This window comes from Callospermophilus lateralis, unplaced genomic scaffold, assembly GCF_048772815.1.
Source record: "Callospermophilus lateralis isolate mCalLat2 unplaced genomic scaffold, mCalLat2.hap1 Scaffold_121, whole genome shotgun sequence".
Lineage (NCBI taxonomy): Eukaryota > Metazoa > Chordata > Mammalia > Rodentia > Sciuridae > Callospermophilus > Callospermophilus lateralis.
The window spans coordinates 3,080,319-3,096,249 of record NW_027512399.1 but is presented as its reverse complement, the minus strand read 5'-3'; positions in this window follow the sequence as shown (position 1 = coordinate 3,096,249).

Sequence of the window (15,931 nt, the reverse complement as noted above, 5' to 3'; positions counted from 1 at the left end):
CTAAATAAGTATACAAGTAAATAAGGACCTATTAAACTATTGGAATTTTATATATTATTTTGTCATTTCTTTATAATTTGCTATTTAATCCAATAGGCTTTAACCCCAACTTTCCCAATTGACAGTAAGTATATGATAATTAATACATGTATTTTGAAACTCTGCTTTGTGTTGTCCTATATGAAATGCCAAGTTCTTATGATCTCTTTAGAATGATAAAGATGAAAATAATGTGTGAGGGTCATATTATAGTATTACCTCAAAAGCATGAAGAAAAGGGAAAATATAAATAAAATAGGAAATATTTATGTTTTAATTTATTCAGTATACATTTGTTAAAAAATGTTTTACATGAATAATGTGTACATTATCTTTCTCCACTTTGTGAAGTGATGTGGTTTATTTATATCTCTGTTATATCCCAGTGCAGTTACTACAGCTCAGTGCTGTGGAAGGACCTACATTATTTGGTGGTAAACAAATTATAGTAATGGCAGCCTTTCAAAATAAAGCCTCACATAAACATTCAGAGATCAAACATGTCAAAATAATGATGCTTCATCAGCAGTTAAATTCTCATGATTTTAAAATGAATATTTGTTTGTGAACTTCTGAAGCATGATTCCAGACTCAGATGAGTTTCTGCTGATCTCTGATGTACATTAAACACTTCTGTTCTTACTGAATCTTTGGAAGTTACAGAGACATGAATTTTCTAAAAATAAATTCAATTTTTGAACTTATAACCCATGTACTTAGAAAACTCTCAATTTTCTTTGCTGAAGTTCATAGCTGGGAGGAAAATAAGACTTAAATCAACATGTAAAAAGAAAGCTTGTAATAATTTAAAATTATAGTAAAAGCAAAAGTATTTTTTTAAATTTTAAATTTCTAGCCTTAAGAGACAAGCTAGAATTTTAAATTTAAAATAGCCTCTGTGTTTTGGATGCAAAATGATATAAACCTGAAAAGCCCATAGTTTACACTTAACAGCTTCATGGGTTTGGATTTCATGATTGGTTTTCTGGTATATAAAGACAACTTAGTTTGTAATCAAACTGAACATAAACCACAACTCTTTCTGACTCTTTCCATTTCTGGCAATTTCTAGCAAGACATTTTTTCCCCTAGGCTTTCCACAATAGATTCTTCTAGACCACTTCTGAAATCCTGAGGCTAAAAGAAATAAAATATATAATTAGCCTTTTTATTCCCTTAAATTCAACTTGTGTAGTTGAAGCTTTGTGACTTATTACAGAGACTTTGACTTGAATATCCTTCTCACGAACTCAAGTCAAAAAGGAAAAAGAAACTACCTCACCTTTTCAACAAAGAGGGAGGAGCAAAAGTCAGTTTTACAGTAAAGCCTGCCAGCTTGTGACAAGCCTATCAAAGAGAAACCTTAATGAATTACGGATTTTTTTTGTGTGTGTGTGTGTGAATCTGAGTGCTTCTTTTACTTTTTCAGATTCCGAATGAGAGTATACATTTTCCTGTGTTTGATGTGCTGGGTAAGATCTGGTAAGATACTTATTAATGATTTGTCTTTAAAACCGCATATAAAATAATTAGTACAGTTTGTATTCTGGGATAAAGAATGTTATGACATCATAGTATGAAAAAAATATGCTATGATCATAGGTATATTAAACCAGATTACTATGATGATTTGTATGTATATGTATACTTGTGTGTTTAATATTGGGAAATTGATGTTCTGTATTTTATTTACTTTTCAGATAATTAATAATTAGAAAACCTTTTACAAGAAGACTATATAGGGAATAAATTTATAAAGAGAAAAATAATTGAATAATAGAGAAATTAATTCAGTGATGAAAATCATAACTTAATAAATGTTGTATTTTAATTTCATTAATTCAAATAGCCCTCCTTTTTAGAAAACTTTTTACACAGGTAAATTATGAATTGCAAAGCAAACTAATCATAAAATACAACTTTCTTCCTTGTTTAGCATAATACAAACCAAAGCCGGAATATGCTCATAAGGAAAAACTTTATTCAATCCTGGTTTACTGGTTTACGTTAATAAACTTTACTAATTTTAGTAATTTACTACTTTATTAGTTTTTATGGCAATGAAATAGTATTAATAACATAGAACAATTTGTTCTACTTTATCATAGTATAAACAGCAAGTTCAAAATTCAAAATGAGGAGTTTTCTGAGGAATTTTGTGAAAGTAGATTATTTTTTTATGTTTTAAATGTTTTCCTAAAATATTCTTGCATGTATACTAAAAATAAAATATGAAATAGAAATTAGCAAATATTTAATTTTATATTTTCAACTGCATATTTAAGCTAATTATTACTTCTAGAAACATTTAAATTTTCAAAACAGAATCTAAAGAATAGTAGTGTACAGTTTATCATATTTATTTTATCATTTATATTTATATCCTGTTGCATAAGTCTCTTAATAAGTGTTTTGTTTATGTAGTACTTAACTTGGGCACTTTAAAAGTTAGAGAAATTTGAACTCTGGGCTCCTAACCTTATGTGTCATTTTAATGTCATAGTTTGTGATCATTTTCATATTGTAGTTTCACTATGAACTGTTGGGCAGACTTCCTGAGATTGTTTTGATTAAAGCTTTAGTCAGTTGCCTGAGTTTTTTAATTAGGAAAACTCAAAGAATATTACTCAATGTTTCTCTGTTGACAGTTTCATTCATGTATGATAATGATTAAAATATAATAGAACCTTTATATATTAACAATAGCAAAAAGAAAATAAGGTAATCAAAAATTTTGGTGTGTCTTGAAATCATTTTTAACCCATGAAAACTCTTAAGATTTCTCTCATCTTCCTTGAATCTATACTTGATAAGGGAATTGTGTTGAATTTTCAGTAGATTATTTCACATGATTGTTTTATTCAAATCATACCTACTCTTCCTAAACCCCTAGATATTTACCTCTAGGATGGCATGCTTTGCTCTTGTTGACATGAGAAATCATTGATTACATCTGTATTTTAAAAAGGAAAAAAATCTGATAAGTGAAACTAGTCAGGTATTTTAAGAAAAATGAATATAATGGAAGTGGAGAGGTAACTATAAAAACAATATATAATTTATATGTCTCTCTGTGTATATTCTAATTATATGCATATATATTTGTAGTATAGTTGATGACTCATACTACCTGTAAAAATGGCAGTTTTTGTTGTTGCTATTATTTCTGCAGCAAAGGTTAGAAAATATTTCTGCAAAAGGCCAGAGGGTAAATATTTTAGTTTTTGAGGGTCATCTATTCATCTCTGCCAACATAGTATGAAAGGAGCTATAGACAGTATGTAAAAAAAGGAGTGTGGCTATGTTCTAACAAAACTTATGGATGGATGCTAAATTTTATATTAGTTATAATTTTCACCTGTCACAAAATATTATCATTTTGATTTTTTCAGTCATTTAACAATATGAAAGCTATTCTTAGATTTCTGACAGTATTTGTCTCATAGGATATAGTTTTCCAAATCCTGTGTTCTAATATTCTGGCAAAGATGTAAAAGATAGATCAATTCAGCTTTCTCATTTCATAGATGTGAAAAGTGAAATATAGGAAATTGAGTCATTTTCCTAAAAATCATGAAACTTGCATTTATGGTAAAGTACGCTTAGCAAACTTGGTAAAATGCAAATTCTTATTCATGGGCTGGAGAGGAAGCCCCAGTTTCTGCATTGCTAATAAGCTGTTAGGTGATACATGGGTACTGAAGCACACTACAAGTAGCAAGGGAATAGCATAGCAAGTCATGCAACCTTAATAGCCAGTATGTAGGACAGTGACTTTTCCAAGATCCATGGGATTCTGAGCTCATTGTCTAAAACAAAATTATTATATTTGTCTAAATTGTACAAATACTCTTCTGATGTGTCCAGTAATTTATTACTGTTGACTTATGAAAATCAAGTGCATACAAATGACTAATTTACTGTACTAAAGTCACTTTAATACAAGGGTGATGTGAAAGAACATGCAATGTGTAATTTTAAATTCATGTCCTGGTGGCTAGATATCAGGGCTAAGTGACTCAGCCTCCATGAACTTCAGTTTGCTCATTTTTAATTGAAAAGAATAGTTACAATACTACTTCATAGAATTGTGAAGCTCAAATGAGATAATGTAAATGTGTGATGTGACAGATTGTAAAGCAATAATCCACTGTTTTCTCTTTAAATGCATTTTCTTTTAATTCTGTTGGATAATTTCCAACTGTAGATCTTCTCCATGCAGTTTCATGGACTACTTGAATCTCCTAGGTTATACATTTAAAAATGCAAATCTACCTACCAATCAGAATCTCTGGAAATTGCCCCAGAAAACCACATTCTGAACAAACGTACCCAGTATTTTTTCACACTGTTTTTTAAACCTATGCTTGGGAAATCCTAGTTTGTTTTGCTTGTGTAGTCAGATTCCTTGTCAGTCATTGTCCACATATTTTTATAAATAAGTGATTGAATATCTTGATTTTGTATAACACATTGAATCAATATTTATTTTCTGAATTTGCATTGATGGCTCAGAACTAAAATTTAAAATACATTTTTGCCTTTACTTTTGCTTTTGGCCTCTATCCTTGAGGGATCTTAGAGTTTCACCTATACAATTTTGTTTTAACTGCTGCTATAACCACATAAACACCTGTCTTGGTGACATCAGTGGGTCAATTGTTTCAGGTTTGGGATTCTGCTGTCCCCAAAGGCTCTTTATTCTTGATACACACAAATAGGCAAATGGACTAGTGAACTTCTGATGGGGTCTTATTTGTGTTGCTCAAATGTGTACAAAATAGCTTATACCATAAATATGTTGCTATGGCTTTTTGGAATTCACCTGAAAATGTTCTGTTGCTTCTTATTTTATGACCTTAAGTCATTTAATCTGTTTAATCATCACTTTACTCATATGTAGAATATGTGAAGAGTAAGGAAATATAAAACGACACAGGACTTGGCATGGAGTGAGTGCTAAATAATCATATGCCATATGATTGTTGTTGATATGAATGCTGTTGATAACAAATCCATTTTGTTTTCAGAAATAGGGAAAGAGAAGGAAGGAGATTTTCAGGTACACTTTTTGGGATGAGATTGTGGTTTAAGGGGATTATCATAGAACAATGGATTAAATTCAGGATATGTGTGAGGATTTGTAACATTTTATGCAAGTGTTGGTCAACACTGAAAGTCACAAGATAAAATCATTTGTCTTAGTAGTTTACCAACCAGGAAAATGTGTTTGGAGTCAAATAATATTATAGTAGTAGAGGACATTTGTCTCAACTCCTTCCATTTAAAGATGAGGGCATTATTATATTAAGTGAGTAAGTCAGAAAGATAAATGTCTCATGGCATGATCTTATTCATATGTAGAATCTTAAAAACGTTATCTTGTAGAGGTTGAGAGTTGGATAGTGGTTACCAGAGAATTGGGAGGGGAAGTGGGAAAGGAAGATCAGGGAAAAGTAGGTCAACACATCCAAAGTTACAATTGGATAAGAATAAGCACTGGTGTTTTATCACCTGTTAGGGTGACAATATCTAATAATATTTTGTATATTTCAAGATAGCTAGAAAAGAAGATCTAGACTTATCACCAGAAAGAGGTACTAACGATTGAGGTACTATATATGCCAATCTGATTCAGTTTTTTTTTTTTTTTAAGGTTTAGGCATTGAAACCAGGGGCACACTATGACTGATGTATATCAATAGCCTTTTTATTTTTTATTTTGAGACAAGTTCTCACTAAGTTGTTCAGACTTACCTTGAATTTGTAATCCTTCTGCTTCAGCCTCTTTACAGGCATGTGACAGTTATTCAGTGTATATATGTATTGAAATGTACTCCATAAACATGCAATTATTATATGGTTGATTACATAAAGTAAGGCAATAAAATATTTCAAAAAGTGAAGAAACCCAGGCTCAGGGTTGAGAGGCATAAGAATTTGTTCAGAGCTGTAAGGGAAGTATGAGAGGGACTAGAGGCCCTTGGGTTTTAGCTGCTCATGCCAAGGGCACTGTTCATTCTTTGGAATGTTGTGATCATTCTGTTCTCATTATTACAGCCATTGTAACTGTAATGAGAATGTATTGTGAAGATACAGTTGCACAGTGTAGAACAATTTTCCCTAACTTCACCATGTATCTGACATTTTTTAAAAATTTTTCTGCTACTTTATTTAAAATTTGAAACCTAAAATGATTTTCAGCATTCTTTATCAGTGTACCTCTCTTTTGACAATTTCCAGAATTTTCATCTTCCTAAGAACTAGCAATAAACTCCTATATTGTTTCCCAATTCTCAATTTTTAATCACAATAATGTTACATAATCTAATCCTCAGACCCTCAGTTTGTTATTCAAAAATTAATATTTCTTTTTCTGCTTTGATTTCTTTGACTTTTTTCCCCAATAACATTAAATTTTGGTGTTTTCAATTTTAATTCAGTGGGGTCTATTTAAACCAATTTTCTTCACAATAACACCAAAACGTGAATATTTTAGATTCAAAAATCTAAGAAAATAAAGAAATACAGGAAATAGAAAAGACAAAAGTACAAATAAGGAGAAAACAATCGCTGTAATAGTAGCATCACCATAAACTATACTTTATGGATCTGTATCCTGGTTCTATTACAATAAAAATGTATGGTTGTGTATGTGCACATGTACATGTGTATATTTGTATTGTGCATACACATACATTAAGTATTACAGATGAAATTAGGACTATACCTATGGACTACACATAGAAATATATTTATGTGATTTATTTATATGTTTTTGTAATCTTGCTTTTTATTTTATTTTATATAAAAAGTTTTATAATTTATCACTAGTTTTTATAAATGATTTTTAATTTGTTTCATAGCCTTCATCTTAAGGATCCACTATAATTTATTTTATTAGTCTCTCATTGCTATAATTTAGTTGATTCCTAAATACTGACCATTAAAATTATAATACATTTTGATGTATTAATACTAATAAGGTCAATTGGTATGATTTTAAAAATAATATGGTAATATTTTAGTTAAATTTTATTTCTTTGATCATATTTTAATAATTTTGTGAGCCCTTTACTTTGGATAGTATCTGTTTTTCCTTTGCTTGCAAGTATCATTTTCCTTTACTCATTTATGTTTTTTTAAAAAAATGCATATATATTTTTCTTTTCTACCTTATATTGAAAATATTTTTCTAATTTATTTTTTATATTTTAGCTAGTTTATAGTTTCTATATACAGACATTTTAAGTTTATGTGCTGTGGAATATGTTGGCTTGTATTTATATTTCCACCTTTGTTTTTATGCTTAAGATCATTTCTCAGTCTGTAATTGTACTAATTGTATCCTTCTAGTTCACACAACTTGGCTTTTACATGGAATGATTTAGTATAGCTAGACTCAAAAAATCATCTTTGCATTGTTTATTTAAAAATCTACTGCCTTTGACTGTTTTAATTGCCCTCATTTTCATAGCTAACATGATATACTTATTGGTGTCCTCATTTTGTTTCATCTATTAGTTCTTGATTCAATTTCACAGGCCTCTTTATTTATAATATTGGGATAATTTTAACCATGCCCCTTATTATCTTCAAAAGGTCATACTTTTTTAAATACATTTTCCCCTTCCTGTGACATCTTATTAACATCTTAATTTTAGAATTGTAAAATTAACTTGAATAAAAATTATTTCATATTAAATCTTCCATTCTGGATTGTGATATATCTTAGTGTTATTTGAATCCATTTTATTTCTATGTACAGTTTCTTTGGCTTTGTAGCTTTGTTTTCATTTAAAAAAATGTTTATTGTATATATTTTTGTCTTTGTTTTTTTTCCTTTCTTCCTCCTTTTCTTCCTCTTATTCTTTTTTTAAAGGTTTTGAATTATTTATTTCATTGCACAAAATATACATTGTTATTCATCATCATAAAATTTGAAACTATAACAATATCTACTGCCATAACATTATCTACTGATTTTTAAAAAATGGTAATCTTGTTGTGGAAAATGACTTGCTTTGTTCTTCTTTTCATCATGATTTCTATTTTCCTGTTCCTTACTTCTTATACTTACTGCACACCTGCCTTTATGCCTTATTGCTTTTTTCAACTGTTCTTCTATCAAGATGGCCCTCTGATATTAATACCTCATCAAGCAAAAAAAAATCACCTAAAATCAATCAATCAATCTATCTATCTATCTGTCTATAATGTTTTGTTGTTGCTTTCTCCTAATACCTCTTATTCTTTCTCCTTTCTCCTTACACTCTGCTTCCTCTTCTTTTTTTGAAAAAACTAGTTGACTTGCAAATCATAGAACCTTGTTCAAACTAGGTTAAACAAAAACAGGAGTTTATTATCTTCTATAACTTAAAGAGTTTTGCATGAAATACCACTGAATACAAGTACTCAGGAAATAATAGCTTCAGGATGTATTTCCCTCTAGCTTGAGCTCTCAAAAGAATAAAGGCACTTTTTTTATTTCAATGCCTCTCTCAAAAGGTTCCTAAGTGGGTCTGCTTAGATTTCACACACTCCTGTGGATCCAATCCAATACTCTGTTTGAGTATTCAGAGTTCACTGAGATGGAGAGAGAATACACCTTTGCAAATTAGCTTAAAAAATCATTTAGGATTGGGAGAAGTTTCCAAAAACGTAAGGCAGGAGAGCTGAAAAACAAATTATACAGATAGTAATATTAATTAATATTTTTTGTGGTTCTGAATATTTTTAAAATTATATTTTATATTGACTACTGTTGCTGTGAGCCAAATTATTGACTTTTATATATTAACACTAAAGTTTCTCACTGGATTACTTTTTCAGTTGCCATCTTCATATTTTTTATAGAATATCATGTTATGTGCAATAATAAAGAATAATATCTGCATTCTTTTGATTATATCATATTTCTTTTTCTTATTGCTAATTTAAAAATATTAAAAATGCATAATATAATAGTATTTATTTTTATATTTTTTAAATGGATATATGCTATTATTATTTCCTTATTAATAGGATAATGGCTCTTAGTATGAAATTCACAGGATTTTCTCATTTTAATAAATAATATCTGTTTTAACTTATGTAGAATACTTTGTAAAATTTATTTGTTCTAATTAGTTATGCATGCAGCAGAATACATTTCAGTTCATAGTACACAAGTGGTGCACAACTTTTCATTTTTCTGGTTGTACAAAATGTAGAGTCAAACCATTTATGTCATCATACATGTATGTAGGGTAATGATGTCTGTCTCATTCACCATCTTTCCTATCCCTATATGAAAAAATACTACTGAGTGGTACATGCCTGTGATCCCAACAACTCAGGAGGCTGAGGTGGGTGAATTGCATGCTCAAAGCCACCTCAGCAACTTATTTTGAGTCCTGTCTCCAAATTAAAAATAAAAAGGGCTGGGGTATTGCTCAGTAGTTGAACATTTTTGAGTTCCATCCCTAGTACCGAAAAAGAAAAGAAAAAGTGCTACTATGAAATTGTACATGTTGTGGTGAGGACATATTTTCAGTTCTCAAGGGTTAATACCTAGATGTGAGCTTTTTGTGGTTATGTAAGTTACATATTTAGCATTATAAAAAAGCTATCAACCTTTTTCCCCAAAGTATTGTATTATTTTTTCCTTTTTTCTTCATTAATGTAGAATGGTTTCAGCTTGCTTTTGCCAGTTTTTTAAAATTCTAGTGGGTGAGTAGTGTTGTATTATTTTGTTTTTAATTTGCATTTTTTGAATGACTAAAGACTTTGAGCACCATTTCTTGAGATTCTTGGCCATTATTACAATCTTCTGTTAAATGTCTTCAGTTCTTTTGCCTATTAAAATATTGGTGTGTTTTATTATTATATGTATATTCTACACACACTCACACACACAAATCGTTTGAGCCCAAGTACTTGTCAGATATACATATTGCAGGTCTGCAAGTTTGTATCCTTGACACTGTTATTTGAGGAGCAAATCGGTTTCATTATGAGAAGGTCCAATATATCACTTGTTTCTTTTTTGTTTCATTCTTGCAGTTTCTTATTTGAGAAATCCTGGCTTCACTCAAGATCGTTAATGTTTTCTCTCAATTCATACACATATTCTGCTTCCTGCCATTAAATGAGACTGAATCAAAGCAAGTAGAGTTGAAAACATGAGAGGGCGAAAGGGCTTGTCAAAGTTATCTTTTACTTTATATGTGGTTTAGCAGCATGGCAACTAATGTCTGACTTTCTGGGGTCTCTAGAGGATGGACATGCTTTTCACTAATGTCCTTCTACTCTATCTAGTTGAGACATTAGTGTCTTCTTTCCCTGCATGACCTCTGGAGTTGTTCAGCTTGTAGCTCCTTGTGCTTTATTCTATGCATGTGTAGGTTTGTATACAGCAACAGACACAAAGAAACTGCCCTATAGATTTCAAACCTCTTCTTCTTCATGGATTCTTCCTCTCTAGCATTCTGCTGTTCAAACTTCAATGGCCAAACTCCAGCTTTCTCCTATGTTAGCAAGATCGCCATGCTCTAACTGGATTCACACTTCCTACACTGCAGTGAAGAAAGGACCTCCTAACAGAAAGATATTAGATTATAGGATTCAAATAATTTGTTTCTCTTCTTTCAGGGAACACATTCCTGTGATTGTTGTTGTCAAATTTTAAACTTATTTATTCCAATTCTTATCCAGTGTTCTGTTTTTAGAGAAATATCTGCAATGGATATCCATCATGACAGGAATTGTATTCTGTAAAGCATTTACTTATCTACTTATTTTTGTTCTTAATTGAGGTAAAACACATAAAAAATTTACATTTTAGCCATTTCAAGTGTATAATTCTGTGGCATTAAGTATAAAAATATTGTCATGTAACCATCATCACTAACCATCTCCAGAACTTTTTCTCCTTCCCAAACTGAAACAATGTTCCTTTGAAACATTAACTCTCCTTTACCTCTTTCTGTTCAGCCTCTGGAAACCACCATTCTACTTTCTCTCTGAAATCAACTATTTTGGTCATTGAAACTAAGTTAATCATGTAAGTGGAACCATACAATATTTGATCTATTTTTGACTTTTGTATTTTCACTTTATCATATCTAGTCAAGGTTTTCTCATATTGTAACATGTGTAAAATTTTCTTCCTTTTTAAGGTTGAATAACATTCCATTGTATATTAGAGATTTTGCTAATCCATTAATTTATTGATCCGTATGTAGGTTGTTTCCACTCTTTAGCTATTGTAAATAATACTGCCATAAGCCTCAGCCTTCAATTATTTGGTCATTTACCTAAGAATGGAATTACTGGATTTGTTTCTCTTCTTTCAGGGAACACATTGTGGTAATTCTATTTAATTTTTTTTTGAGAAGACATCATATTGTTTCCACAGCAGTGATACCATTTTGCATTCCCACCATCAATGCACAAGAATTCCATTTTTCCATATCTTCATCAATAGTTGTATTTTTTGATGTTTTAAAAAACAGTAGAGGTTCTAAAGAGTTGGAAGTGTTATTCAATTATGGTTTTAATTTAATTTTCTTAAATTTAGTATTTTTTAAATCAGTTTATTGACCATTTACTTTTCCTCATTGATATGTCTATTCTACTCCTCTGCCCATTTATTTTTTTTAAATTGAGTGTTTGATTTTCATTTGTTATATTGTGGTATTCATCTGAAAATTATCTGCTTCTTGATGAATATATTTTCCCATTCTGTGGGTTGTCTTTTAACTTTGTTGATTCTGTCCTTTAATGCACAAAAGCTTTTAATTTTGATAAAACTAAACTTATCTATTTTTGCTTTCATTGCTTTTGCTTTTTAAAATCTTTTTGGTATTCTTTGAGAAATCAGGGAATCCGTGCTAAATCCAATCTAATAAAGTTTTCTATTTCTGTTTTTTGGAGGTTTTATTGTTTAAGCTTTATAGTGTTTTTCCTAATCTTTTAACAATTTTTAATTTAAAGTAATTTTGTCTGGTATTAGTGTAGCATTTCTACTCTCTTTTGAATTGAATATTTTTCTTCATCTTTTGACAAAATGAGTCTGTTATACATAGAATATAGTTGGAGGCTGGATTCTTTGTTTTGTTTTGTTTTGTTTGTTTGTTTCCCATTCTGCCAATGTACACCTTTAGAGTAGGGGTTTCAATACATCTACATTCACCTGTGGTGATCTACTCTTTTGTCATTAGTTTTCTACATGTCTTCAAGTATTTTTTGTTCCTCATTTCCTACATCAGTTCCTTTTGTTGTGTTTAGTTGGCTTTCATACTGACATGCTTTTAGTCTCATTCCCTTTCTTATAAATCCTATATGTAGTTTTTATGAGGTTACCATGGAGACCACAAATAATATACTAAAATTATACCAATCTAACTTAAACTGATACTAACTTAAATTCAATCCCATAAAAAACTACCTCTCTAAAGTTCCACTCCACCCTACTTAATGTTACTGATGACAAAACTTTTGTCTTTATACATTGTCTACCGTTGAACATGCAGTTACAGTTATTTCTATTCATTTGTCTTTTAAATCCTTTTTTGTTCCTCATTTCCTACATTATTACCTTTTCTTATGTTTAGTTGATTTTTATACTGACATGCTTTTACAGAAAAGTAAAGTTATAAACCAAAATTATGATAGTATTGTTTTCTGTATTTGTCATGTGTTTTGTCTTTACTGGAGAACTTTATATTTTCATGACTTCAAATTACTGTCTAGTGGACTTTTATTTCAATTTGAAAGATGCATCAGCATTTCTTATAGGGCAAGTCTAGTAAGTAAAGGAGCTTCCAGCTTGTTTGGGAATATTTCAATTTATACCTAATTGTTAAGGATAATTGTATGAGGATTCTGATATATTTTTGTTGCCTAGAATTTTATTCTTCTTTCTACTCCAAAGATCTAGAATTAAATCAATTTAATGTTCTTTAAGTCTAACAATACACTATGTTAACTCTTTTGTATTAGTTGGTATCTCTTGTTTTCACTCTCTTTCCTACAATATCGAATCAGGCAAAAATAAAGCCAAAACAAAGTAAATGCTAACATCCTTAGTGGCACTTGATGTGAATCCATTATTCTCACCTGTGGACTCAGTGAACATAATAAGGAACAATTATTATTCTTGTTTTTGGTTGTGATCACCAGCATGTCTGACTGTTGAGTGGCCATCATCTGGACTGACTAGTGCCTAGCACATCTGAGGAAATAAGCTTTTCCACACCAGTCTCATCTTCTAGCTGGACAGACCAGGGTTGTTTTCATGTGATGGCAGAGGTGTGGAAGTGTAAGTTGCCTGGTACAAGTCCATTTCAAGCCTCTGCTTCCTTCAAGTTTCCTAAGGTACTATTTGTAAAAGAAAGTCCTATTTTTGTTTCTTCATTGTGGGTTTGGGGCAAATCACCCCACTTAAATGAGAGAATACTTCAAAGTGACACAATAAATGGCCCAGACTTGGGAAAGGGTGATGAATTGGAACCATCATTGCACTCTAATAAAGCTGCCTATGCCCCTTTTGTGAGGAATATACTTATCTGTCCATTTATATTCTTATTTATTTTTAAAATATTTTTAGTTGTAGATGGATACAATATCTTTATTTTGTTTATTTGATTTCTTTAGGTGGTGCTGGGGAACAAACCTAGCGCCTCATGCATGCAACGCCATGCATGCTAGGCAAGCACTCTTACCACTAAGCCACGACCCCAGCCCTGTGTTCTTATTCTAGATGTGTTATTCTTATTTATTTATTTATTTTTACAAAAGCTGAAATTGATTATTTTTTAATAGCCAACTTTACAGTTACATGTCTATTTACATATCATATATTTTTCTCTAGTGTAACTTTATCATTGTCTTATGCTTTCTAGTTTCATTACTTCAATTTTCAAATTTTCTTTTATTTTTGTATATATATATATATATATATATATGTATATATATATATATATATATATATACTGTTATATGAGTAAATATTTAATTTATATTCTAAATATTTTTATATTTAGAAATTTATGTGTTATGTTTTGCATAGCATAGCAGTTGACATTTGGGTTTTCAATATTTTTTAATACCCTATTTTTCTATTTCTACAGTTAAAAATTTTGAATTTTTACAAATTCCTCCTCCATTAAGGACTTTTTGAACCAAGCCCACTTCCTCTATACTCATTTTAATATATGCTTCTGTCTTATTAGTTTAATTTGGACATACAGAAATAACTTTTGTTATTGCTTTTCTGTTTTATCCAATTTTGTAACATTCAACCTAAATCAGTGTTCACCTTATTTGCACATTCACTTTCAATCTTTTTTATACTATGAAATTCTGTCGATCTTATCTCCAATAAATCTAACATTTTTAAGTAACAATGATGATTCAGAAAGTGTGCTGTATTATTCTTAGTAGAGTCCTCTAGAAAGACATAGACTTCTTAAGCCCCAAACTTTCCACTTCTAACTTTTGTCTGTCTGATATATTCATTTAAAGGAAAACATGAAGTCATCATTACTTCATTCCTCTGTTTGTAACCTATATTTTCTGCCTTACTATTTTTAGGATATTTCTCTCTTTCACGGAACTCCAAATGAATTTCTAGGAAACCTCTTGGTGAGTCTGATTAACTGACTTTCTCTGAATTCTAGTGAACCTTCTCAGTTTGCAACTCCTGGTATGCAATTCCCTTAATTTTTGTAGTTTCTACCCACCCCCTCCCCAATGCCCCAGCCCATGGAACAACAACATTTTAAGATTTGAATCATCTTTCTTTCTCTTGTATGTATGTTTCCCTTCATAATTTTAATTTTTCCTTGTTTTATTTCTTGCTATAAGAGAGTTCCATGTTTGTTATAATATTTATAATGTGAATTTTAATTCTGCAAATGCTTCTTTTTACTTTCATAAACTAGAATATTTCATTATTCTGTTCTCCATGTGATGCTGTGTTTTTTTTTTTTTTCTTTTTTAACCTCAGTTAATTTTCTCTTAATGGCTTCCTGCTTTGTGTTTCTGAAATGAGATTTTTCTTCGCATTCCAATGGGGATGCTATCTCTATAGAAATTATTTCTGCAATTATTTATAATAATATATTTATAATAATATAATAATATATTTCTCTGCTGGTGGTTTTGGATGATAATTTCTTTCCTTTAATTTTTTTTCACAGTAATCCTACTGAATAATTCCCCATTATTCATTCTAGGGCCATGTAACAGCTACCTAGAGTTTGAGTGGGTCAGCAGTTTGGATTCATTGAATACATTTGGCCCTTGTCCAAGTTCTGCTGATAAGATAAGGTGGAGGTACAGAATTTCTTACACAACTTGAACAGTGTAGCAAGCATTCATAGGCACTATGATTCAATCTATTCCTTCTCTTACTTCCTCATTCTCTAGTACTTAAAACATATAAAGAATCAAGGTTTTAACTTTCCAAGGATACCTTAGTTTTTTTGCCTGGGAATTGAATGTATAACTTGCTTCTCCTTCAATGTCTTTCTCCTTTTACTGTATCTCAGTGATTATGACAATATTGCAAATATATATTCACAATTAAGATTATTATATAATATATATGTCCAGTAATAAAATAATATTTGTTAGTTCATTTCTTTTTGTTTTTTTTTTTCTGATAGATTCTTAGAAGTAGATTTGCTGAGATAAAATATACTAACACATTTGTAAATATTTCATATATGTTGACAAATTCTCTTCCAAATATTATAGAGTTAATGTTCAAGAAGGAATATAAGCACACATTCTCATTAAAAGTTTATTTGGAAAACAAACTTTTGGAATTATGTTGTTATTATGAAAAGAGTTACAATTCTGAAAATCTATGAAAGAGAAAATAAAAAGTGGCTGTTGTTTTACT